This window comes from Pelodiscus sinensis, chromosome 6, assembly GCF_049634645.1.
Source record: "Pelodiscus sinensis isolate JC-2024 chromosome 6, ASM4963464v1, whole genome shotgun sequence".
Classification (NCBI taxonomy): domain Eukaryota; kingdom Metazoa; phylum Chordata; order Testudines; family Trionychidae; genus Pelodiscus; species Pelodiscus sinensis.
The window spans coordinates 22,979,062-23,006,686 of NC_134716.1; the positions used below are offsets into that span (position 1 = coordinate 22,979,062).

Here is a 27,625-nt window from a genome sequence, read left to right on the forward strand (position 1 = left end):
CTGCTCCCCCCTGGGACACCGAGCCCCCCGCACCTGCAGTGCTGGGAGATAGGTGGACCAGCAAGACCCCTAACCCTGAGCTTCTCCTCCCCCTTCCTCCCCTTGCCTCTCCCTTCCAGCTCCCTCCTCCCAGGTTTACCCCTCCCCTCTCACATACTCTCGCCTCCCCTCTCCCACCCTCATTCCCCCCCACCCCAGTTATGTTCAATAAAGAGAGTTTGTTTTTGGTGACACACGTGTTTTTATTTTACATCAGGAAGGGGGGTTAGAGAGGGGAAAGTGGAAGGACGTGAGGTTGGAATAAGGCACAAGGCCCCAGTGGGGCATGCCAGGGAGACCACTCCTCCTCCATTTGGAAGCTCTCCCGCAGGGCCTCCCAGATACCGACAGCCCCCCGATGGGCCTCCCGGATGGCAGCCGTGTGGGACTGCACGTACAGGCCAGCCAAGTGGTCGGCCTCTGCCATCCAGCCTGGCAGGAAAGCCTCCCCCTCCTTTCGCACAAATTTTGCAGCACACGGCACATCGCCACCACGTGCGGAATATTCCTCTCACAGAGGTCCAGGTGAGTGAGGAGGCATCTAAATCAGGCCTTCAGGGCAGAAGGCCCGATTTAGATGTCTCCTCACCCGAAGGCACCCTCCACCATGATGCGGGCCCTGCTGATCCTGGCATTAAAGGTTGCTGAGAGGGGTTGAGGTGTCCCGTGTAGGGCTTCATGAGCTAGGGCTGTAGTGGGTAGGCCACATCCTCTACCAGGTACACAGGCATGTCCATGTCCCCAACCCTGATGTGGTGGTCGGGGAAGAAAGTCCTGGCGTGCAGCCTCTGGCACATGGAGGAGTTGCGGTACACCCACACGTCGTGTGCTTTGCCAGACAAGCCCACGTTATTGCCCTGGGGGTCAGACACAGCCTGCAGTATAACCGAGAAGTATCCCTTCCGGTTTATGTACAGGGAGGCCTGGTAGTCTGGGGCACAATTGCCCCCCAGCAGTTGGGGAAGCCCAGGGCGCCAAAGCCCTCTGACCGCATCCTCGTCAGTGAGGCAGATGACTCTGCGGAGCAGCACTCGATTGTCCACCTGCAGAAGGACACACAAAACCGAGAGTCATTGGGGTTCCAGGGTGGCTGACAGTGCTCCTTCCCTGCCACTGCCCTTCACTCCCTCCGCAGGAGCAACCTCCCCTGCAATCCTGGCCACCGCGGGCAGTCCATAGTGCAGCTGGGACAGAACAAATCCTCTTGGGGAGGTTACTTGCACCACCTCCCCCCCCTTTTCTCCGGGGCAGCCCATCCCCTCCTTGCCCTCACCCCCAGGCACTGCTCCAACAGTGGATCTCCCCACACCGAACTGGTTCCCCACGGATCGGTAGCTATCTGGCGTGGAGAGCTTTCAGAGGGCGATGGCCACATGCTTCTGGAGGGGAATGGTGGGCCTCATGTGCATGTCCCGTCGCTGCAGAGCAGGTGTGAGCCACTCAGAGCTCAAGGAAGGTGTCCTTCTTCAGTTGGAAGTTCTGGGTCCATTGTTGGGTTCCCCAGCACTCCAGGATGATGTGGTCCCACCAGCTGCTGCTGGTGTCCAGATGCAGATGAGGCAGGGCAAGCTGGTGTCAAGGCGCTGCTGCTGCTCCTCCTCATCCCCCAGGAGGGTCCGGAAGAAGGCCTGGGGGCCAGGCTGCAGCAGATGCTGCGAGGCAGACTCTAGCAATTACTGCTAGGCTTGCAGCAACACATCCAAAATGAGCACCAGAGTGCCCTGGGGCAGCTCTGGCTCTATGGTACCAAGTGCTGTGGTGTCCTGAGTCAGGGCAACTAAAGTAGACAGACAAAAATGCTTTGCTGTCCCTCAGCAAGGTAGGCAAGCAAGCAGGGAAAGCTGAGAACTGGCTGTCCAGGGGGGTCCCTTTAAGCACTAGCCTCAGGCAGCAGCCACACAAAGTAACTACTGACCTGATGTCCTGCTGTTTCAGCTGGCCTTAAATGCGATTGAGCATCCAATCAGTGTGGACTTGCTATTTTGAAATAGCAAAACGCTATTTCAAAATGCATTTTGTGTGTAGACGCGTTATTTTGAACTATCTTATTTCGAAATAATGATTTTGAAATAAGATATTTTGAAATAATGCTGTAGTGTAGACATACCCTATTACACTATCTATTCAATTTTGATTTTTCTACATTTACATTAGATTATTTGTTTTCTGTATATTATAGATAGTCTAACAGTTTTGCAGTTCCTGTATGAAACAGTAAGACAGAAAATGTTTGTTTGAAAAAGTAACAGAATAACACATTAGCAGGGATGATTTTTTTTTAAAGCTATGAACATTTTTGTTTAACATATGTATGGCCTCATTGTTAGGTAAACATACTTTACTATAATTTTTCCTTCAAAATCTGACATGGAAAATTGAACAGGGCCCTTTCAGTGCACAGCCAAGGGACATGGACAAATAAAAAGTGTAGTATTCAAACTAATGCACATAGACCAGGAATCCAAAAATCCTGTAATTACTTGAAATCAATTGCCTGCTCCAATGTCATTTTCAGAAACAGGCAAGTTTCTTTGTTTTCAAAGCTTTAGGGATATTTTCCTATTTGAGACTTTTAACCTTTCTACTCCTATATCTGCTTTATTTAAAGAGTAAGACTAAAAGTAGATTTAGAAGTAGCTTTGTAGTATCAGCCCAGAATGGAAAGTACTCTAAAACATATATTTTACCATAGTCTTTGTCCATATGTTCATGCTGGATTTATATTTATCTACCTCTCATGTATTTGTGATCTGTCTTTAGGAGCAAAATGTGTGTGTGTTTTATGTTCTTTAATATTGGTGAAATTATACATTTAAAAATCCATGAAACACATCTATTCTTATCTTCCTTGGCCATAAGTTTAAAAGAAGAGTTCAGAAACATTTAAAACAAAGTTTTCAGTATAGTCTTTTTCTCTCAAATATGGTGTATATCAGAAATGCTGGGTCTGGAAGTTATTATAACATGTTAGAAGTTAAAAGGTAATCATAATGAGATCTTGCAGACAATGGGCTCTATTCTCTCTGATTTACAGGAGGATTTACAGGGGGTATTATTGTCTGTGAATACTAATAGGAAAATCCCTTGTGCATTGATACAATGGAACTGAAAGATTCATTTGAGTTCAGTCCCAATTACAGCATTTGTTTTTACCTATTTGTAGGGCCTTTTTTGTTCTATCGCTAGATGGCAACATTCAGTTAACACAGCTTCTTCCCAATGAGTCACTTCAGCTCTGATAGTCTACATGAGATTTTTAAGACCCAGAAAGCTAAAATATAGCAGTGTAAAAATAGTGGAGAAACTGTAAATTAATTCAATTGTTTAATGATCTGTATATAAATTAATACAGTAATTTTCTTATTTTGTTTGAAATTCCAGCTTGTTCTGGATGGTGTTTGACTGAATGCTAGCTGCGTTCTGAACATTTGTTTGGTTGGGAGACTGGAAAATGTCCTAAGGGATAAACCCTCCTTCAGAAAATTACACCTACGCTATGTCTACACTGCATACTTATTTTGAAATAACTCATGTTATTTTGAAATAACAGAGTACACATCTACACAGCTAGCCCATTATTCTGAAATAATTTCGAAATAACGGGCTTCTTACTCCGACTTCTGTAACCCTCATTTCACGAGGGGTAAGGGAAGTCAAAGAAAGAGTGCCCTTCCTTTGACTTCCTGCTGTGTAGACAGCACCAAAAGCCAAATTAAGCTACTTTGACTTCAGCAACGCAATTAATGTAGCTGAAGTTGCATATCTTAACTTGACTTTAGTCTGCAATGCAGACATATCCCTAGTAAAAAAAAAAAAAAAGATTAATTTATTAAAGATTTACAGGTTAAACCTCCCCTGCCCAGCACCCTTAGGACCTGACTGCTCCCAAATCAGGGAATTTGCCAGACCAGGAGAGGTCAATACAACAGGGGGCTCCTCTTTCCCTCTGGTTCCTCAGGGGGCTCCACTTTTCCCTTGAGACTCTGTTTTTCCCATGGCGGCTCCACTGCCACCCAGGGCTCTGCTGTTATCCAGAGCTCACTTTCCCCATTGCAGGGGCTTCACTCTCTTCCCAGTTGCTTTGCTGCTGCCTAGGGTTCTGTGCTCCTGCTGGTGGCCAGGGGCTCCACTTTCTCCTCAGCAAATCTGCTGCCATCCGGGGGCCCCCACTGCAGCTGGGAGGGACTCACGCTCCCCCTAGCAGCCCCAGAGACTGGGAGCGCCACTCTCCCCAGCCATCGGAAGCTCCGTGCTCCTCCTGGAGGCTCTACTGCTCGCCTCCCCCGGAGCTCTGCTCTCTGTCCTCAGTCCTCTTGTCTGGCAGTGCTCCTAGGCCCAGCCAACCAGCTTACCCATGTGAGTTCTCCCACAAGGTCACCCCGATGATGCCAGACAAGGAGTGTTGTCAGACCAGGGAAGTAAGGATTACAGAGTTTCCACCTGTATCAGTAACTAGAGATGAACCTGAGCCATAAAACTGGCATCCAGATCTGAACTCTCTCACAACACACTGGTTAATGGATTTAAAGGTGGCTACTCTTACAAAACAATTTCAGGAATCAACTGGAGAGAGAACCTGAGGAACTGGCCTTCATATGTAAATTTGATACTATCTCTCATGGCCTGAACAAAGATATGAACTGGATGGGCCATTATATTCAAAACCCAAATGACATCAAAAGCTAAGTATCAGGCACTTACAGCCTACTCTGTTAGCCTTATTCAGCACAGACACTTTGACAGGTATTTTTTCTTTCTTTCTTTCTCCTCCCCTTCTTCCCTCTTTTTCTGCTTTATATTTCAAACTCTGTGCAACCCTAGCTTTGTATTTGTCATATGAAAAAGTGGATTGTGCCCACAAAAGCTCATGATACTATTTATATATATTTTGTTAGTCTCTGAGGTGCTACAGGACTATTGTTATTTACATTTATTTAGTTGCAGACTAACACGGCTCCTCTGAGACAACTCAGGGTACACCTCCACTCTGGGGGTTTTCCGGGATACCGGTATCCCAGAAAAACTCCGCCTCATCCAGGGAACACGTTTGCTCTTCCACTTTTTTTTGCGCAAATGCTCTCTTTCGGAAGCCCTGTCTTCCTCATTCCATGAGGAAGAAGGGATCTTCCAAAAAAGGGGGATTTTCTGAAACTTGGCCCAGTGTAGACATGCCAAATTTCAGAAAAACCTCTTCCAAAAAAAAAAAAAAATCAGCAAAAGCTGTGCAAAATGCGGAGCACATTTTGTGTAGCTTTTCCCGAAAAAAAGGTACAGTGTAGACCTAGACTCAGAGCTTTGAGTCAATGAGAACCTAATAAAACTGGAATGTCCTTTTATAATTAGCCATAGCATTCTAGATCTTGTGTTATAACAGATGCTTGTATGCCTCAGGTACACAGTGAAGCATAAGGTGAAGCAGCATGTCTCCACTCATCCAAGATGGGCATAAGTCCACATCCTGAGATGTATTCTTATCATTGAGTACAGAGTTGGATTTACTTGTATAATGTCTGGCCTTGGCAAAAAGTGGAAAAGGAAAAGTGGCACATGCTACAAATGTTCATATCCATAGAAATTCTATACAAAGTAAGACTATATTTTATTTTCACAGTTGGTTTTTCTGGAACTAAAAGCACTGATCTTATTTAAATAATCATACACTAGTCTAAATCCAAGCAATTTATTTTCTATGCATTTGAATTGGCTTAAGTATTCAATATAGGCTATTATGTAAATCAGTGTGATGATGTGTGTTTGATTTAAAGTTTGTCTTAAGATTTGACAATTCTGTCCTGCAACCTTGAAAGCCGCCCCACCCCCAGCAACAATAGTCAAGAGTGATGTTGTGTTCACCAAGTTCTTTTCATTTCACTGCACAGCAAGCAAATAAAGAAGACGTGTTTAATTCACATAAGACACTGTGGCTACAAAAACTCCATCAAGAAAGGGGTTAGGACAAGGAGGCAGAGTTGTCATCTAGTGTGCTGTGGCTCACCCAAAGAGTCAAGAGACTGTCCCTCAGTTTGTGAAAGCAGACACTGGGGTCTCTCCTTGGTAAGAAGAACAGGAGCGCAATTCTGGAGGGTAAAAGGAGAGGAATGGGAGGTCCTTCCACAGGGAGGGAATGTTGGAAAAGAGCAAGGAAGTGTGTAAGAAGAAAAAGGATTGTTGCTAGCTACCAAGAGTTCATAAAACCGTCTTGCTGAGGTGATCTAAAGGGACAGTGGGCTGCTTATCACAAACAGAAAAATTCATAGGTACCCTCTGGATTCCACCATACTTCTAAGTATATTTTGTTAGATGGTCTTTGACTTTCTCTTTTAGAAGAATCCCTTATGTGAAACGTCATTGGAAGCTGCAGGTTGCATGGGACATTTACATGGGTGTGAGTCTTGTAGATCTCCAGTTGCTGTACTTTTCCTGAAAACTGATTAATAGATAATGGGGTATGAAGAAATTGAATATACTGGTGCTGAAAAATGGGGCAAATATTGGGCAGCCCCGTATTCTTCGGGTATCTTAACCTTCGTGTGGGTCTAGATGAGTGTTTCATTTAGAGGGAGAAAGAAGAATGTAAAGATTGCCCTCTATGCTTTAATTGTGACTGCAAAAATCCCTTCAATTAATGTCTTTGCTGGGAAATCTAATGCAGCTGCTTGAGAGTCATCCTACTATGGGAAAGGGGGTAAATATTTCAATCAAAATGTGAATAGGCCCAAAACTTTGGCTGACTGCTAGGGCTAGGCCAAAGAGTGGAAAAACCTCCTTCTAGAGCTTTAAAGTTAAAATGTGAGTATGTTATCTGCACATGACCCAGGGGAATGGAAAGACTTGTAGTCACTTGTCTCATTGTTAGACTGTGGCAGTTGTGTGGGAATATTTTTAAGTGTGAGGGTGCTGACAACCCCTTTGCATCTACCTTCCTCCCCCCATCTCACCCCAGCTGGGGGTCGGAGTAAAGCCCTGGCATACAGGGACAGCAGCCGTTCCCCAGGGGCAGGGCCTGGCAGCAGAGTCTGCTGCACACAGGGAGGCAGCCAGGATCCTGGGGGTGATGCAGTACTCCCTGCAATCCTAGTTCCTGTGCCTACACTTGGCAGGTATTTCTAGAGCTGGTACATCAGGTACATCAGAGCTGGTACATGTTGTATAGATTTCTGGTAAATTTTCTTAGTAATCATGGAGAGAATTAGTAATGAGCAAAAGCCATACAGTTTCCATAATCTCTCTGAAAGCGGAAAACATTTTCTTGTCTCCAACAATTACCTTCTTGCTATCTAGTACATTCAGTGGAACTGGAGGCTACACAGACAGCTACCTCAAGAAGACCCAAGGTTTGATTTACTTTTTGGAATATAGTCTTTCATAAATTGCATATTGGAAAAAAAAATGGTTGAGAGAGGGCCTCTCATTTGGTGTTCTCTTTTCTGGAATGTGTAATGCAAGGATCTACATTTTGGGAAAGTGCCCAGTTTCAGATGTCTAAAGCCTCTGTTGAAAGCAGTGGAGACTATGTGCTGCCAAAGTTTTATGTATGTAACTGCAGATTGATTATCTAATGGCAGTAGTAGTCTTTGATCATGAGGATCTGGAGGGAGAAGTTTCAATAGAGCTCTCCCCCCCCCCTTTTTTTTTTCTTCTTTTGCAACACTTAATTCTAATATTTTTATGTATTGCTTTTCCTGTGCTTACTGCAGGCTTTCACTGCTACCTCTGCTAGGAAAGTTCCTCCCCATATGTGCTCCCTTTCTTTTGTGTTGAGGAACTCTGCAAGAGGAATTAGATGTAGAGGGTGCCAGGTTAAGCCACTGCTCCAACAGTTCTCTATTTTTTTACTTTGTGGGTGAGAGGAACAGATGAAGATAATTTCCTCTTTCCGCTATTTCTTATTAGTTAAAACATGAAGATTTTTCAGGTACAGAGCAGCCAAGAAAGAAGACTTGTTTAATGTACTGTAAAACTCCAATAGTCCGGCACTCCTGATAGTCTGGCATCAAAATGGCAAGAGCCTAGTGAATGAGCTTCGGTAAAAAATGAGTCACAAGGTAACAGCGGCAGCAGCTGAACTGAGCAAAAAGGGTAAAAAAGGCTTAAAAAAACTAAAACATTACAGTATACTGTATACAGTATGTACAATAAAAATGGTTAAGAACACTTTATATACAGTATATAATGTATACAGTGTATATATATATATATATATATATATATATATATATATATATATATATATATATATATATGACCATCTTATAGTACCTCCTGATAGTCCGGCATATCTGATAATCCGGCACCACCTAGGTCCCATAGGTTCTGGATTATCAGAAGTCTACTGTACATGACAGAGATTTGCTTTTGTTTTAAATATGTAAGTCAGAGTCATGTAAGAGAGGTATGGGCAATTTCTGTTCGATATTAGACACTTGATTCTGATGCCAGATTAAGATTTCAGCCAGATAAAATATGTGAAAATGTGAAAATTCTCAAGTGTCTGCCCAGAATCATGTGGACACCATTGAAAAATCACTTTTATTGCCATACGTTTTCATTTCAGATAAGCTTTCAAAATTCTGTATGGAATCAAAAAGATAGAACTCTCAGGAATACATCTTTTGTCAGTGTTTACCAGGCAGTTTCTTCTATTTTTAAGAGCTTGGTGGATGTTGAGACAGATATAAATGGATGTATTGATATTTTTACATCTGCTAGCTAATATAGTGGGATGCCATCACACAAGGAATTATCTAGAAGTGTAACTTCTGATGCCTTGGATACTATTTTATATAAGGGGCAAATTCTCATAGACTCATAGACTTTAAGGTCAGAAGGGACCATTATGATCATCTAGTCTGACCCCCTGCACAGTGCAGGCCACAGAATCTCATCCACCCCCTCCTAGAATAATCCTCTCACCTATATCTCAGATATTGAAGCCTTCAAATACTTTGAAGACCCCAAGATGCAGAGAATCCTCCAGCTGTGATCTGTACCCCATGCTACAGAGGAAGGCGAAAAACCTCTACGTTTTAAATGCTTGTCCTACAAGTAGCATGTATTTTATGTCTCTAACTATAGCATTGGGGAACTATCTTGGAGGCTTTCAGCTCTGCTAGAGGTTTGAGATCTGCCTTCCAGTTCAATAGCAACTGTTCAGCTGAGCATGCATCACAAGTAAAAGACCTCTCACTTGTGTTTGGATTTGTTTTCTGGGAAGAATCCATGGAATTATTTGATAATTATGGGACCCCTGGTGATCTTGAAGCCAATTAAGAATTGCTGGAATATTGTGCCAACAATAGAATTTGTAGTTCCTTAATCTTAAAGCTTACAAGCCAGTGATTCAAACAGTCTGTTATTTTGTTTAAGGTCTCAGCAATTGAGTCTTTCATGGATTTCACAAGTCCTCCATTAGCCTTTAGGAATTCACTCACCTGACCGCAAGCGGCAAATCAGGCACTTCTGGGGAGGAGCGCAGGTAACAACCTTTTCCTCATTGCAACAATGAATCTGAACCAAAACTCCCTGATAAAGAGTCATCAAGGAAAATCAGATTAAACCTGGTTTCCCAGACAGCATAAAATATGTGTGGACATTTGGGTATTTATTTGGATTTCTTTGCATATGAAAATTCATGAGAAATGTTTTCAACTGGCATTGGCAACAGCCAGATTTTAATGCTGTTTCTCTTCCTCTTGTTCTTGGGCAACAAGGAAGTGGTTAAGTGAAAGCTTCTCCTTTTCATTGAGAGAAAAATACCTCCTTAGAGGTGAACATAAAGAACGTCAGATTGCAAATAAGTGCCTTCAATAGGAAAGGACAAGAGAAAATTCCCTATAAGTGAATTCCCAGCTTCACAGAATAATAAAACCTCCATAAAAGATTGAATATAAAGTCATCCACAAATATGGTGGCAAAACACAATAAATCATTATGGGGAAAAATGTTTTATTGTCATGAATTAGGGTGACTTCTGCAAGCTTCACTTAGTTCTTATTTTACCTCTTCTGAGCTCATAAAAATAAAGGGTATATTTCATCCCATGGGCAATGTTAAGATACCTTTAGTTAAGCCCAGAAATATGTGCAGAATGTCCCCCATAACCAGGTTGGGCAGAGCACTGCGCACAGAAATAAATTTTAATTAACCCTTTCAAACCCTATCCCGTAACTGAAATCCTTCGTGACACATCCTGTTTCACTGAAGGCACCCCAGATGGCAACCGTCTGACTTCACAAATACCAGAAGTCTCCATGGAACCTATTAAATCCATGATGTTTGTGAAGTCTCTGAGTGATACATTCAGGGGATAGCTGGAATAAATGACAACAGAATGTCTGTACTGTTTTTTGTTTGTTTTATACTCCAACGTCATCTTTGTGGTGAGGTGACAGCCTATATAATAGTTGGTGAAATCTCTGGGAGGGATTCTGCCTCCCACTCTGCTTCCTGTGCATTGCTTCTTTAATGTATAAGAACTATAAATAGCCTTCCAGGGTCTGGGGAATAATTATATCAGTATAGGACACATGGTGAGGGAGGAACAGAAGGATGGGAGCATAGTTTACAATGCTAGTGCCATTCTGGCTTGTGCTGCAGGCAATGCAGAAGAGGCTGCCTTAACTGAGAATGGGTGCCTAGGACTGCCTAAAATGCAGTGAGGCATTTTGGTTTCTGTTGCAATCCATAATTAGGAGGGTACCTTGGTGACTTAACATCATCTTTGCCCCACCTATTCTCTGGATATGAGCGGCACGTCACAGAATCTGACACTGGTTCTGACCTGGAAAGGAAGATGAATTTGGTATGCACCAGAACTGTCTGTAACTGCCAAATGGGGGAACTTCTCCCTTAGGCAAAAAAATTTCCTTCTCTGGTGTGGAATCCAGCCATACCATGGATTCTTGTAAGCTGTGCAGTGTAAGGCTACGTCTACACTGCAGGCTTTTTGCACAAGAACAATTTTGCAGAAGAGTTCTTGTGCAAAAAATCTTCCACAAGAGAGCATCCACACTGCCATGTGCTTTTGTGCAAGAGCATCCATGCCAGTGTAGACGCTCTCTTGCGCAAGAAAGCTCTGATGGCCATTTTAACCATATGGGCTTCTTGCGCAACAAATTCATGTTGCCTGTCTACACTGCCCTCTTGTGGAGGAGCTCTTGCACAAGAGGGCTTATTCTTCATGGGGAGAGGAATAACTCTTCCGGAAGAAGCCCTGTTTTTCAATGCTATACTGTAAATTAACTTGCGCAAGAACGCGCGTGCAGTGTAGACAGCCGGCAAGTTTTGCGCAAGAACAGTTGTTCTTGCACAAGAAGCGTGCAATGTAGACACAGCCCAAGTGTTTGTGAGTCATTCTCCTTTCAGGTTCTGGAACCATTGGCAGGTAGTCTTCTTGTGAATTAAGTCATAGATGCAGCTGTTACATGCCCAAGGTAAAATCCAAACCAATGAGCTGCTTTGTCACCCCTGTTCTTGAACTTAGGGTGCCATTTACATTGCTTTATTGCGGTAGCCTTTGTGACTGTTGCCTATTGTGGGATACTGCTGAGAATGCCCAACTAAAGGCAGACTCAGAAGGGTTGCCATGTTAGTCTGTAACTTTAAACACAATACGCAGTCCTGTGGCACCTTAAAAATGAACAAATACATAATGGGATTTCTTGGGTAAAACTCACTTCATCCAATGAGATATCAGGACAGACTAAGAACACAGATGCACCCAAGGCCGATGGCTTTTTTCACAGTTGACTCTCCCAACCAGGAACAAAATAGTCGATTCGCCCAACCAGCACGACGATTAACAGGAAGCTAAACATTCTCCCTTAGGTAATCCAGCCTTTCTCACCACTGAGACACCTGATCTTTAATGAGAGGTTACTGAAAACCAGAGTAATCCTATACAAAGTTCTTCCAATCCCAAAGGATCATCCCCATCACCAGGATAATAGATACTCAGATCTTACCTGAGAATCATGCTAAAACGTAGAGGGTTTTTTCTTTTAACACCTGCACCTTTTCCTGCCAAATGAAGGCCACTTACAGGTAATGGCTCCTCAGCCTTTTTTTACAGCTGGTGAAGGCTTCAGCTTGCTCTTTGTCTTCAGGAACAAAGTGGGATGGCCACTCCCCAGACTTCTCTAGAAAACATATATTTAGTCTTGATCTGAGTGTGTTTGTAGCTGCACATATAACACTGTGCATGCATTTTGCCATATTATTAATCAGCAAATTGAGTTTTTAAATGATGTCTTACAAGGCATACTTTGTACAAAGATTATTACAATAGTGTGTAGGGTATAGCACTAGGATGGAAAATCCCTCAGGCAAGTTGGGGGAGATGTGAAACATTTGTGTTTTGGTCTGGTGCACCCATAATTTACAGATGTTTTATAAAATGTTCTGGTTGTGTACGTTTAAATAAACACGTTCTTTTTAGAAAAAGGAAACTTGGAAAAACAAAATCTGTCATGACTAGTCAGAACACATGTTCACAGGGGCCAACATCAGGATTTGAATACTAGATGTTTACCACTTGAAACTTTTATTTAGTTCAGTCCTTAGTAGAAGGCCTAATAATAACATGCAGATGGGATCACACAAGTGTTTGCTAGACAACAACCGCATTAGAACATACAGCTGATCCACAATCATATGGCACCATTGTTGAATCAGTGGGGCTACGTCTAGACTGGCATGATTTTCCGGAAATGCTTTTAACAGAAAAGTTTTCTGTTAAAACATTTTCAGAAAAGAGCGTCTAGATTGGCACAGATGCATTTCCGCAAAAGCACTTTTTGCGGAAAAGTGTCCGTGGCCAATCTAGACGTGCTTTTGCGCAAAAAAGCCCCGATTGCCATTTTCGTGATCGGGGCTTTTTTTGCAGAAAACAAATCTCAGCTGTCTACACTGGCCCTTTTGCGCAAAAGTTTTGCGCAAAAGGGACTTTTGCCCGAACGGGAGTAGCAGAATATTTCTGCAAAAAGCACTGATTTCTTACAGTAGGAAGTCAGTGCTTTTGCGGAAATTCAAGCGGCCAGTGTAGACAGCTGGCAAGTTTTTCCGGAAAAGCGGCTGATTTTCCGGAAAAACTGGTCAGTCTAGACACAGCCTGGGTGTATGTGATGCAGTGGTTAGAATGTGGATCCCTTAGTACATATTGTCTCCAAGGGCTTGTACACTGGAGCAGCAAATTGTGTCAAATTGCTTGAGTTTCTGAGTTGTATGCTAAGCACTCCTGCCCTGTAGACATTCATACAGAGCTGATTCTTTTTTTAAAGACAAGCCCTCTTTTCCCCCCAGCACCCAGAGCATGTAAAACCGTGTTTGTAAATGTTCTTGAAGGAGAGACAGGAGAAAAAGGTGCTGCTGTCTCCTGCTCCTCGCAGTCCCAGCTCTGCATTGGCTGCTCTCTGACACCAGGGGGCGCGGGGTCCTTTGTTCTGAGCGAGCAACTGAAAGCTTGAGAGGAGAGTGAGGCAGCTGCGCTGCTCCCTGCGGGTCTTCCCCTTGCACTCAGCCTCCTGCTCGCAGGCGCCGCAGCGGGTTTGCTCGCGTTCCCATCCCCCGGGGCTGCCCTGGGCTTTGGGTTTAGCCCTGAGCCTCCGGGCCCGACGTGCGCCGAGAACCAGGTGCACGTGGGGCGGCGAGGGAGCGGTTGTGGCTCCCGGGGATGAGGCAGGGAGTTTCCTCCCAGGAGGCTGTCAAGGCTCCGCGCTGGGTTTGCTGGAAGACTCCAGAGCCGGGCGGGGACCTGGAGAGTCACGGTCAGACCGGTTGGAAGCAGCAGCACCGGCGCACCGCTGTTCGAAACCATGCAGCCCTCCTTTTCCAGGCCTACCATTAACTGGGGGGGACTTTTAAGGACTCCCCTGGGGGAGTGTGCAGCCATCAGACGCGCCCCCCCCTCCCCCAGTAGGTGATGTCCCGCCATCCGAGATGGCAGCCCTGACATCCTGCGACCCGTCCCGCCTCTGGTGTCGCTAGGGGCAGAGCGCTCATTGCCAAGCGATCAAGTAATCTGGTGGGCAGCCTGAGACCCCCCACCCCGCGCCAGCCGGGAGATCTCACTGCGACGCGTTCGTGACATCTGTTGTACCAGCCGGCGGGATCCACCATCCCTCTGCCTCCCTCCCTCCGCCTGGTTCCTTTGCCTTCCCCCCCCCCCCCCCCCCGTCAGCCCTCTTGCTCCCGACACACCCCTCCCGAAATGTCTCAGTCTCGGACCCAGGAACCTGCCGATCTCCTACGTTTGGAAGAAGACTGGCTCGTGGTGCGCCTGTGTATAGACAATTAATATGATCATATACAGCAATTAAAAAAAACTCCCTCCCTCTAAGGAGTAAGGATTTTGCCGTCTGGCTCTATGAGGTTTTTTTAAACTGCTGCACCTAAACCTCTAGTTATACATTAAAAACAAAACTCCCTCACTTAGATTCCCAGACTAAAACTCCTGTTGAACCCTTCGTCGCTGTTGCCTTCGGATCTTGTCCCATGGATTCTCTTTCAGGGGGAAGCGGGAAAGGAGCAGGAGGAACAAAGGGAGGGGGTAGATAAAAGCTCTATAAAGGAACCCAAACCATAGCTTTGCGTATGTCCCTAATTACTGGGGAAAGTGCTTGCTCACTGATGAAATCCCTGTTGGTAGAAGAGGGACCTTTACCTGAGCAGGTGGAAATGAAATGGGACAGATCCGTGAAAAAATCCTGCTGATTTGATATTTCAGGGACGCAGGGCATTGTAGGGCAAAACCTCGGAAAGCAAGAGTTTGTGCTTTCGAAACAGTCTGTGGACGAATGCTCACAAAAGTCTGAACTGTAGAAAGGAATGAGAGAGAGAGAAAAGGAGCCATCATTCTAGTGGCGAAACATGCCTCTTTAAAACTAGGAGGGAATCGAATGTAGCTCTTAAATGAAGCTCCCAGTGCTCATGCTAACTCCCGAAATTAAAGCATGCACATCTCGCCTCCAGCAACTGACTTGTATTTTGTTTGTGGACTATTATTTTTTATATTTCATCTTTTATGGAGGGTTTTTATTACTCCGTGAAGCTGGGAGAATGTTCTGCTCGCTCCCTGTTTTATTATTCTTTTTAGAAGCACTGATTTGAGTTGCAGTTTGCAGTTCGTGCCAGTACATGTAATCGAGTAGTAGAGTTTGTGACATAAAAAGCATATGTGGAAAGGTGGTGGGATATCCGCTGGCTGCTTGCGATAGATATGTGTGCATAATATCTACCCCTATAGCTGCTTTTCATATATCTGCCAGTTTAAATATCTTAATTTTGTTTATATTGAAAATAGTAACTTTATGTATCTCATTCCCTGTACTGCTTTGCATTTTTGTATGTTTTCCCCGAGTCTCGAGGTTATATTATCATTTTGCAAATGCCATTGGAAATCAACTAAATTGCAGTAAGTCACAAAGAACAGATGTATTAGAAGCCTTTATATTGTTAATGTATTATAAATTGATTTATTACTATTCGTAGGATTGACTGCAGAATGGAGAGATACATTTATTGATGTATATACAGAGAAAGAATAGAACTTCTGTTCCTTTGGAATACAATTTCAGAGTAGCTTGCTGAAATTACAGTAAATGGGAAGCAATGTACATATGTATGAATGAATGAACAGAACAATAACGATTTAAAAACTAAACGAGACTTAAGAGAACGCCAAATATCACAAACACAATAGACTTGTTAGGTGCAGTTTGTTAGTGTTTATCTTAATGTCTGTTCATTCGCAGTTTCTTCATAACACTATTTCTATAACATAGCAGCTATTGCTCCTTGTCATAACAATAATCGTTACCCTACCAGGATTTTTGCCTCCTCTTTACTGCACAGTGATTGTATTCTTCTCTGAGTCTAGAGGTTTGGAGCGTGTGAAAAGGGGTTGTTTTTCATCCTTTAGTAGAAATACCAAGATCAAACTTCAGCCCTACCGTAAAAAAAAAATAGTTTGCATGGCTTTTTCTCTCCTCTTTTATCTCCCCTCTTCCCTGCCTAATTGTGATGCTATAGAGGTACAGGATATTTTTAGAAATGTCAGAAAATTGGAAGGAAGATGACCGCTCGCTGCAATGGAAGGAGTTCTGGTGGAGGGGCGGTGCTGGGGGGCGGGGGACAAGGAACATAAATTAGTTACTCTTATTTGTTAAAGTAGTGTGTACTGAAGAATATTGATCATCAACAGTCTGTAGGCCAGATCAGATAATTCTATAAACCAGATTATTTCTCTGTGTCGCTATAGTTCTAAAGATCTCACAAAGGGTATTTTCAAAGGACTGGACTATTATTCAATATTTATTTCATCATCATTTGATAAAAGAGTTTCCTTTTTCCTCCTCCTTCCTCACTTGTTGTTCTCTTCGTGATGATGTTTGTATTTATGTTGAATTGCTTGTAGCAAAACACTCTAAACCATGCTGTTAAAAATGGATCCAGGTGTTAATATCAGGTTTAGATGAGAGATAAATGTTTTAATATGTTTCAGTCTGTTTAACTATATTTTAACATGCAAAGTTGGGGGGAAGAGGGTTATTGAAATGTTATTAAAATGGGACCCACGTTTGCTGGGATATTTATGAAATACATATGGAGCTCTAAAAGCTGCTCAGTGAGAGCTGACAAAATGTGTTTATCAAAGGGCCAAGAGCACATGGCAATATTTTGATCAGCTCTTATTTATTTTGATGGCTGTGCACTCCATTAACGCAAATCAATGTACAGTTGTCATGTATAGAATGATCATGCAGTAAGGTAACACCTGCAATAGACCTGCAGTTTGAGATTGCGGGTTTCCCTGTGACAGTTGAGAAACAATTCTTCACTTAGACGTACGGTCGTGACTTATTTATATGATTTGTCAAGCGATGGGAGCCAATTCCTATAACAGGTAGTCTGACTGGGGAAGCTGATCATTTTAAATATCAGATAGGCAACCAGCAAAGAGATTTAGATGAAGAGAAAGAGAGAGACGGGACATTTTGTTCTAGGGAGCCGGCTAAAAATAACAGCCCCCCCCCCCCCCCATTGCACAGAGGTAGGTTTGGCCAGACCAGTAGGAAATAGAACTGCTCGTGTTAATATAATCAAATCCAGAGATTCGCCCATAGCAGCCAAGGATGAGGGGTATGTTCTCTGGGTCTAGGAGAACGAAGAAGGGGAAAGGGCGTTGCTGCGTTGCTGTTGAGTGCTACAATGGAACTTCAAACCGGCCTCGGGGGCAGCACTATGCATTTGAGCAAGGGCATCCTAGTGGCAAGCTGTAAAACAACGGAACCCTTCCTTTCTGAGTCCTGCCAGTCGACGGCACCACTCCGAGTCCCGTGCCCAGCCGCAGGACAGTGACTCCGACCACATTAGAGCCAGTCTGGTGGCTTGAACCCACGTGGATCGCCTGCTCCTAGCTGTTGTGATTACCCGCCGTAAAACCCGCTTCGGCATCCCCCCCCCCCCCCCCCACACACACACCTGGGCGAGAGCCGGGAGACTTTATTGCCAGCAATAGGTCGATTTCCTAGCAAATAATTACTCCGGCGTGTTTCGAAATAACAACTCACCTGTTTCTAAAACATACATTCCAGTCGCCCCCTTGGCAATACTTCAGCATGTCAGATGGTTTCTTGCGGGCTGTGCAGAGATGTGCCCCTCAGCCAGCCGGTCTCCTCCCGGCTTCTTCACTCACTTTTCGTAGCTGCTCTTCGGCATGGCAGCTGCAAGCCAGTTTCAAAGTCCCCTCCTCCCCCATCTTCCTTCTCCTCTAGCTCTGGGGGCGCCCCCCTTCCCCCCCCCCCCCCGGCAGGAGAATTCCGCCCTCACCCCAGACTGTGCAGGGCAGGTTGTGGTTAGGGGCAGAGGGCAGTTGCTTTCCAGATCGCCCTGCCTCGGGCCGCCGGGGAACGTGCTGAATCGGTGGCTAGTTTTGTTCACACTTTTGATGTTTTACCTGGTCCTGCAACACGCAGCCGGAAAACGCTGGTCTCCCCCTCCCACCCTGGTCCCTGCGAGGCGACCCACGCCAGGGGACAAGGCGCGTTCCTCTCCTCCGATCTCCACTGGGGAGAACGCTGGGACAAACCCCGCAGGGTCCCCCTCTCCCCTCGGCTGGCCGGTCCCCCCTCCCCACCTCCGTATCCTCCCTCCGTTCTGTCTCTGTCCTGTCTGCCCCTCTCTCCCGCTGTTTCTACCAGGGATTAAGCCCAAGGGAATGAAGTCACAAGGTGAATCCCAGCCCCGTGCTGGAAATACAGGCAGCCCCTCTCAGTGCTGAGGGCGAACGCTTTGCCAGTGTGGAGTCGTGTGGAAACAACAGGCAAACTTTTCAGCCTGAAGCTGAAAGCGCTGGAGCGAGCGACGGCTCCAGAGCTGCTGGGCTGTGGTGGATACAGCCTGAGTTTAGGGTGGGAACCGAGCACACTGCTGACTTCTGTCTCATTACCTGAAAAAGTGGCAAAAAGACAAGCATCAGTATAAAGGCATTTTGTCTGTGGTGGTGGTGAGAAGAGACTTTCCCCACCTTGCTGCAGTAGCAGGGCTTGGAACAGGTCTTGCGGTGGGAGAGACTGTACAGATGTAGATATTTCCTGCTCTGCCTCTCTTTAGGTCTGTTTGTGTGAAATGCCTGCTTGTTTTGCAGTGCATGGGAACACAAAAGAAAAAGAAATTGTTAATTTTTAAAACAGTTCCCACAAGTTGTGTCACTGTTCTCCACACTGACACAGTCCGTTTGTAAAGTGCATTAAACCCTACATAAAATATGTGCTAGTGTCACAGGAGCACATATGACTTGATTTTCTATATTATTTTACAGACGAGTTTAGCAGATTAGGATAGAGGTAAGGTGTTATGCTTTCCAAAGGCCTCGGAACAATTGTGGGACTTCAGTAAAAATATGAGAACATATATAGAGAAATGTGACAAAATGGTTTCCAGGTTTTGGAGAGGAGCAGAAGAAGATGATTACATATAAGTAACATTTTTGGTGGGCCTTACACAAGATGAGGGTGGCCTGAGAGACTTACCTAAAAGGAGGCCAAATGAGGAAAGATGTTGCTGTAGTGTCTGTTTTCAATAGCTCCTCCTCAAACCAAAGGCAGGTGAAGTCCAGCCAGCAGGAGCAAAGGTGCTGGGTATGTATTCACACAAACAAAAGACACAGAGATCACCCACCAGGAAAACAAGCCACTCAGCCGTTAGTGTAAGAATGGAGTAGAAAGGGCAAAGGAACAAAAGCTAAAAGGCAGTAAGAAAGAAGGAGTTAATTTGAGGGAATTAATAGACCTCATTTGAAACTGGAAACCTCTTGACGTTCCTGCTGCTGACACTCTGGACACTGAATATAAGCACTATGCATGAGGAGAGATGCCCCTTTGGAGAGCTTGAAGACCTGAAGTCCGTTGCAAAGTGGGATTTTTAGGGCCCCCCTCAAGACTTGTGGAAGTCTCTTCATTTGCTGTTGTTACTAGCACAGAGTCAGAGGCCTAAAACTGAAACTTTATGGTCATTTTCATCTTGCTGGGCCCAGTTCTTTGCTCAGATCGAAAGGATACACAGCTAATGGACTTCTATGGAAGCTACATCTCACCCCTCCCTATGTGACGATAAGATTTGGTCCATTCATTTTGTCATCTAGGTCACAAGTGTATGTGTATTAAATAATATGTCTAATTCTTCTGGCAGAATTCACTGATGATCAGTGTCTAACTAAAATGCAGCAAATACATTTTTTCATTCTAGTTGTATAATGAAACCAATTTCCTGAACGTCTGTAGAATAACTATAGTTACACACAGTTCATATGCAGCTACAATGTATCGAGGACAGATATCTAGTAAATAAAATCCAGTTTCAAGAGACTGGGCAAATAAAGCAGTGTTAGCAGGATGATATTTTTGTGATAATATTTTGTTGTAAGGAGGCATTTCTCCTCATGCACAGTGCTTATATTCACTGTCCAGAGTGCCAAAAAATGTGGTTGACAAACTGGTCAACTACAGTTCAGTCTAGGGATGTTAAAAATTGTGTAATAGAGTAATTGTGTAACCACTGAAAATCTCAGCAGTTACACGGTTACCCTCACTGTGGACCCTGCAATATAAAACTTATGGCTCTCCAGGAGCAGAGTGGGCAGCCCTTGCCCACTGGCTCCTCGGGAGGTGGCTTTGCTGTGTGTAATCCACACTGTTAACCAATAAGCATCTGCTTATATGTTAAACGTTTATTTGTTTACACAGAAACATCCCGAATTCAGTCCATCCCTCTCTATAAAAAGAAAATGGTGCAAATACATTACGGTCCCTTCAGATATCAAATGACTAGTGGTACTTTCTTATGCCTCTTTATGAAGGCCGAAGAGGGTGTAAAGGCCAAAAATCAAATTAAACATTCATAAACCCTGCCCTAACACTGTAGGCAGGATCCAGAGACATGCTGTTTGGGAGAGGTCAGGTAACTGCAAGAAACACAATCAATTCACAAAAACAATTTCTCCCATGCAGGCCTTCTCCTCTCAAACAATCAACCAGACTTAGCAGTGCAATGAGGCAAGGAAGGTAGAATGTAGCCCAGCTGGGCTGCTAGTTGCTTGACCTGTGCTGATGACCTTTCTCTTGACTGGGTCCTAGAGCCAATTCTGCAGCAGCAGCTTGTAGTCAGATCTATTTAAAGCCACTGCTTCTTGCTGCAGACTTGGAGGAGTTTGCCAATCCTCTGTTCTTGGCAAAGAGATTTGTTGCTGCAGCTCCCTCCCTGAGTGTATGATATAAAAAGCAACAGTGCCTATGGAATTTGCCTGTGGGGGAAGGATGTGGGGGAGTGAAAAGGGGAGTGGGGGACAAACAGGAAAATAGTGAAGGCGTGTATAGGAACTGCGTCTTTGTGCCAGCAGCCCACTACTTTCACAGATCTGCTGTAACAAGACCTTTTGTGATAACATCTCCTCATGACACATCTACATGTGCTCAAGAAATATTGACAAGCATTCTGTATCTGGGCTGCAGGTCTCAAGCAGGAAGAAGGGAAAACATCCAATGACCAGTGAAGCTCTTTTAAGTGAGCCCCCACTACATATATCAGCAAGAAGACAGCACTGTTCCTTTTCCCTCTCCCGCCTGCCTCATAATTGTTGGCAGAAGTTCAGTTCCGTAGCTGTCCTCTCTAGCAGTCAGGGTTGGGAGAATATCCCTTTCCAACAGCTAAAGATGCTTGTTCAGAAATAGAAGAGAGAAGTTGTTTCCCTCTGAGGCTCTGCAGATTGGTGGTCCACAGGGTCAGATGTTTTGGAGGCCAGGGCAGAGGAGAGGACGTGGACAGTTAGATGGCATTTGAGGCTCATGGCCTCAAGTCCAATTGACAAGCATTCTCTTATCACCTTCATCTCAGCATCTCCACAGCCTGGGGCTGAGAAGAAGTTGTTTTCTTTCCTTTCTGGCCTTGCAGAATAATTTCCCCCCTGGATAGACTGGCCTGCCACAGAGCCAATGGGGCCCAATCCTGCACTCTGTTCTCCCCCCGGATGGAGATTTTGTCAAAGAAAGGCATGCAAGATTAGGTCAAATATCTGCACCTTTGTGGGGCTTGCACTGTCTAGAAAACAGTGGATATATTCTTCTTCGTTTGGGCCCTTAGCCACAAAACACATAGATGAAGGTAGTCTGCAGTGGAGGCAGTGCCTGTTCTGTTTTAAAAACCATACTATAGGCTTTACCTAGTGGTGTGCTTGACCTCAGAGTCTACCCTTATTGGTTTAACATCAAGTACAAACTTTGCTGTGTTGCTGGGTGCACTGGTGTTACACAGTTTTAATGTTGGATGTGTAATGGGGATGTTCTAGTTTATTTTATATTTGTGCATCAAATTTAAGCAATAACCTTGCTATTTTTATACTTCTAAACCCAGAGAAGAGAAGAAAAACACACATTTAGAATTCATAGCATTGAAGAGACTCAGATCCCTGTGTGAATCTTCTGTGGCATACATTAATTTTAACCTTTTTTTGCATATTTTACATTAAAAGAATGGTAGCTCTTAAGAATCCTAATCCAAGATCAGATCATCATTGTGCTGCTTACAATACAAATAAGTGTCAAGGAAGACAGCCTCTGTGCTAGAGAATTTACAAAACTTTAAAATAAGCAGGGGTAAGAATATATGCATATTTGTTATGGAATAAAATTAGATCATTAAGGATCTAAAAGAACTGTACACAAAAGATCTGTACTTTTCTTTAGAATGAGAAAATATTTGTCTATACTTTTCCTGTGATTTATCAATCTGATTGTCTCTCTCTTCTATCTTCTAGCTCTGAAGGGTAAATAAATCTGTAAGGGTATGTCTACACTGCAACACTATTTTGAAATAACTAACGTTATTCCAAAATAACAGTCTGCATCTATACTGGAGGCAGTTATTTTGCAATAGTGTCCAAAATACTGTCAAGCTGGAGGACTTCTTACTCCAACTCCTTGTACGAGGAGCAAGGGAAATAGGGGGAAGAGTGCTCTATTTTGAAATAAGTGCTATGTAGACACTCCCAATTTCGAAATAAACTATTTTGAAATAACCTACACAATTGACATAGTTCAATTTGCATAGCTTATTTCAAGTTAAGCTCTGCTGTGTAGATGCACCCTTTAGTCTTTAAGGTGCAACAGGATTCCTTGCTGCTTTTGCAGATATAGATTAACATAACTACCTCTCTGATAGTTGTTTTACTGCTATTACCTTCACAGAAAGTCTGTGTATTAGTTTTGTTCATGCATCAGAGATTTTTTTTTAGGCCAGCTGTCTTTTCTTCTTCTTGGATGCCTTATCTCTCTTCCAGATAATTGCCCCTCTCTTACTTTTTTCCTTCTGTATCTCTCTCGTGTACTAAGAAGTGAGTATTTTCTGAAGCTCCCAGGCCAATTTTTTCTTGGCCAGCCTCAGTCTCCTCACATTCCTTGCCCTTTTTTTTGCAGAGCCAGTGCTTGGGAGTGGGGTTCCAACCTGACAACTGGTCTTGGTCTGGCCTGACCTTTAGCTGTCAATATGGACCACTTCTTCTGACTTCTTCTGTGCAGTGGGGCCTTGTGCTGTTCCTTGCTTGCTTTAGTTTTGAAGGCAGTGGTACACATTACATTTCAGCTTAGTACTTTATGAACTAACTGGATTGGCTAACAATATCTAAAAGCTTAATAAAGTCTTATTTTATTATCTTGAATTTGCGTATCTATATATTTATAGAATTCACAGCAGCAAGGCTATAATTAAGGTTGCATAGGAGTTCTATTATAACCTTGTTTTCACTTGCTCAAAGATTTCTGAAAATGTTTGCCTTTGGGGCTGACGTTTTCTGCATTTTGTAAAAACCCTCACACTATGGGAAATAATCCTCATAGCACAGAGTGCAGAAGATGGTCATCCTAAAGCCTCAGTGCTCTAAGACCCATCCCTGGAACCTTAGGGTATGGAGGATCAGCTGGATGGAAGTTTCCAACTGTACCAGGAGAAAAGATTGAGATCTTGTAGAGTGATATTCAGGAAAGGGGAGCCAAAACAATTATCCTCTGAGGGCCAGCCTTGGCTTCATTTCACAATGTTCTGCAATTTCTAAACTTTCTCTTTTTTTCTGTTGCAAAAATACAGCTGCTACAAAATCAACTAAAGTGCTGCTGCGCTATTGACTACGTTTGGCAGAAAAATGCTGCAAGGCAAAAGCAATGACAAAAATGTGAACCCCTTCCAATTCCATTCACCTTAATGAGGTGTGAACTCAAAAGGTTATGTAGGCCATTTAAAATGCTTCCATTAACCCTGAGCTATTTTTTACTTTTTCTATTAAAATAACGATGTTACAATTCCTCATCCAATGCATTCAAAAAGGTAGAAGTCCTGTGGAATAAATTAGTGTATTACCATTTTATTAAAGAATAAAGTTTCACAGAAATACAGAAAGCATTTTTTTTTACTTTTGAGTGCTTCACTTTACAATCTTGATAGTGTTTTAACGTAGAGCTCTGTTGTGTGGGACTTCCAAGGTTTTTCAATAAAGGAAAATGAAGAACCAAACAAAAAAAATTACATCACTTGAAATTATTTGCTAGGCAGCATTAAAATGCTGGGTATCAGGATTCATCAGTTATATTCTTGACTCTTGGAAAAGGATGTTGTCAAGTGGTTAATGCAAAAATACCTGCATATTAGAATTCCTGGATGCTATTTGTATTTTAGTCAGGTTTTTCATCACATAGTGGTCATTTGTGACACAGAACACACTTTGTGAAATAGGAATGCAACAGTGGTTCTGTTTTATACATAGCCTAATCAAGCACATAGATTTGGCATACGTATATTCTGCAAAAGGCAGTGTAATTCAATGAGTGTAACTGGAGTTGCTGTATTAGCAACCAGGGATGAAATCTGTGGCCCAATGAAGTGAATGGGAGTGTTGCTATTCATTCGGGGATGGGTGGGAGAGGTCAGGATTTCACCCCTGGGTTTTATTCCATTCCTACAGAAGAAATCTGGTAAAACGTGTGGTGTATTCAGTCACCCTATTTGTAAAATAGAAGGAATTATGCTTCTCTTTCTCTTAGAATAGGAGTTTAAGGCCTTGCTGGTTCTTTCCTTCATTGAAATATTCCCTGGACCAGAGTAAAATACTCTGGGTCAAGAGACCTTGAGTTTTAGCTTGATTGCTTCCACAGACTGTCATTAATAATTATCTGTACTATTAAGCAACTACTATTTTGCCTATGTTAGTTTGGAGCTATCATTGCATCTAGTTGCTAGGAAGCTATGCTAGGAGCTCAGTGGGTACTGATAACATCTAAAGTATAGTGTGACAAAAATATGAATTTTTCAAAAATAATGAGCAGTTGTAGTGCATGTGTGTAAATAGCAATTTTCTATGGCTTACAACTCAGTCAAATGCACCTTTCTAACTATAGGGCTATCATCCCGTCAAATGTTAAGCCCATGCTCTAAAGCCTTATGTGACACAACTGGTTACAAAAAGTTTGAAAAAGCCAAAGCTACCTATTTTTCACTGAATGCCATTTTCAAGAATGATTTTTGATTTTTTTAACCTAACTTTCCAAGCATAGACATTTCCTACCTAAAAAGGATGAATGTTGACAAAGTGTTAAGTTACTTATAAAAATGTTATAAGCAATTTAAGAAAACAGGGAGGGGATTATACACAATGGAAAGTGTCCGGCAATTTTAAAAATAGCTTTACCATTGCAACACCTATAATTAACATGCATGGATTTTATCCAGGGGACTGTTTATTCTGGAATTGTATGCTCACAGAATTTGATTGTTTTGTGACTGTGCTGCTGACAGAATTTGCTGTAGTGTCAAGCCACTTGTCACAGATTCCTATTCCAAAAGTGCGGCTTTCATTTATAATTTTACATTATCTTTTCTTGCCTCTTGGTTGTGAAGAAACCTTGAAAATAAGAACAGTGTTTACCAAACCAATGCTGACTTCCTGAGTCTGTGAGCTCTTCAAACAATAGCTCTGAGAGCTGAGATCTTTCTATATATATACATAAAGATGACATATTAAGTATCAATATTGATAATGATTGCACTACTGCTCATTTTAGCAGAAATTCAACAAATGAGATTTTTCCATTCCCAAACTGCCTCCCACTTTTTTTTTCAAGTGAGAAACTGAGTATCAGTAAATCACACAGGAGCTGCTGTTGAATATATGAGTTTTCCTATTTAAAATTTTAAATAAAACTGCCACACAACTTTGACTTTTCTCAGAACAAAAAGCTGCAAAATCCAGGGAATATGCATTAGAATGTAGGGTTCCAGCTTTCTACTAGAGGACAGTGGATGTTGATTATATTTGTAAAAGAATATATATATACACTTAAGCAAGATACACAAAACCTATACAAATGAGAAATCAAAGCTTAGAATTTATATATAGTAAAATAACTGAATAAAAATGTTCAAGAAGACGATTAAAACAAATACTAATATATATTCAATCTATGCCCATTTGTTTGAGTAATTAATATAGATTTGAGCTAGAATAATATCTCTTTAAAACTATCCTGTGTTTCTATATTGCCATTACTTCTTTCAGCTGATACAGTATGAAGAATTCCTGATGGTTTGCTAGATCAGTTGCAGAGTACAGGCTCACTCTAAATCCAGGCACATATGAAAACAGCAGAGAGTAAAGGGCTCCTATATGAATCTTAATATTTGAATAATATATATAATGTATGGTACTTGATAGTAATTAATCTTTAACACACTTTATTTTAAAAAACTGTAAGAATTTTGTATTATATTATAATATATCATATAAGTTGAATCTCTCTAGTCCAGCATTGTTGGGATCTGACTGGTGCCGAACTAGGAAACTTTGTTGAACCATGGGAGGTCAATTTTGCCTACCAGCATTACCAACACTTCCACTGCTTACTGGGCCCTTAAGAGACATTTAGGGGTAAAATAGAGCTATATAACAACACAGCACACCAAGAGTTATGACTGGTGGCTGAAAACAAACTTTATAGGATTGTGGGAAAGTTGGTCACATCCATGATAAGTGAACATCTGGCTAACTAAAATAATGCTGGACCACAAATATTGCCAGACCAGAGATTGCTGAACTAGAAAGGTTCAACCTATATAAACATTTTCCAGTTTTTTTTTAAATAAAGTGTGATAAAGACTGATTATTATTTTTCAGTGACATACATTACTGTCTGCAACATTTCAAGCCTGACTTCTGTACAACAAAAACAACCAGATTCCCTCTGGCATAGAAAAAGGCCTGCTACCAAGTCAATTAACTGGATGGCATGTAATTTGCAAAATCCAGGGCATACACTCTTTTAGCAATCATTAATTAAACACAATAAAAATATGTTTTAAATTTCATTTTAATTTATTTTTTTAATAAAATAAGGAAAATAAGTTAAAAGAACCTACCATCTTTTGGTTTGGGATTTCTACTTTATGGTTTTATTTCTTGACAATTTTTGTTTAATTGTAGGTGTTGATACAATTGACTACATTTAATAAAAACATCAATTGTAGGTTGAAAGTCTGCATCTGCCAGTACTCAGCTTAGAGCAATTTTTGTGTTGTCACTGAAACTCCTGAAAAGTATATATTTGTACACAAAACTTCATTCACTGTCACAGTTTTACTAGTAACAGAGGCCACCCCTGCTACATTGAACTCAAAGGTACCAGGATTGGATCTACAGACAAGCACAGTATATAGGGTGACAGTGATAGAAATGTAGCCGTGTTAGTCTGGGGTAGCTGAAGCAAAATGCAGGACAAGGTAGACTTAACTATGCTAATAGTGATAGAAATGTAGCCGTGTTAGTCTGGGGTAGCTGAAGCAAAATGCAGGACAATGTAGCACTTTAAAGACTAACAAGATGGTTTATTAGATGATGAGCTTTCGTGGGCCAGACCCACTTCCTCAGATCAAATAGTGGAAGAAAATAGTCACAACCATATATACCAAATGATACATTTTTAAAATCTGGGGCCTCAATTTAGAGGTAGGCATCAAAATCAAAAAGCCTGATTTTGAGAAGTTCCCAGAACTCTCT

The 27,625-nt window shown here is 42.6% G+C and overlaps 1 long non-coding RNA gene across 2 annotated transcripts; it reads right to left on the reverse strand.

The window, feature by feature from the left end:
- Nucleotides 1–231: 231 nt before the first annotated feature.
- LOC112544903 (uncharacterized) lies at nucleotides 232–18,144 on the reverse strand. 2 transcript variants are annotated; one of them, XR_012904630.1, is made up of 4 exons: nucleotides 17,607–18,144; nucleotides 14,699–16,469; nucleotides 12,003–12,176; nucleotides 232–1,082 (listed from the first exon to the last, which is right to left on the reverse strand). It is a non-coding gene; the product is annotated as an uncharacterized LOC112544903 (long non-coding RNA). The 2 variants fall into 2 exon arrangements; XR_012904629.1 differs by lacking the exon at nucleotides 17,607–18,144 and having other exon boundaries at nucleotides 14,699–17,579.
- Nucleotides 18,145–27,625: the final 9,481 nt, after the last annotated feature.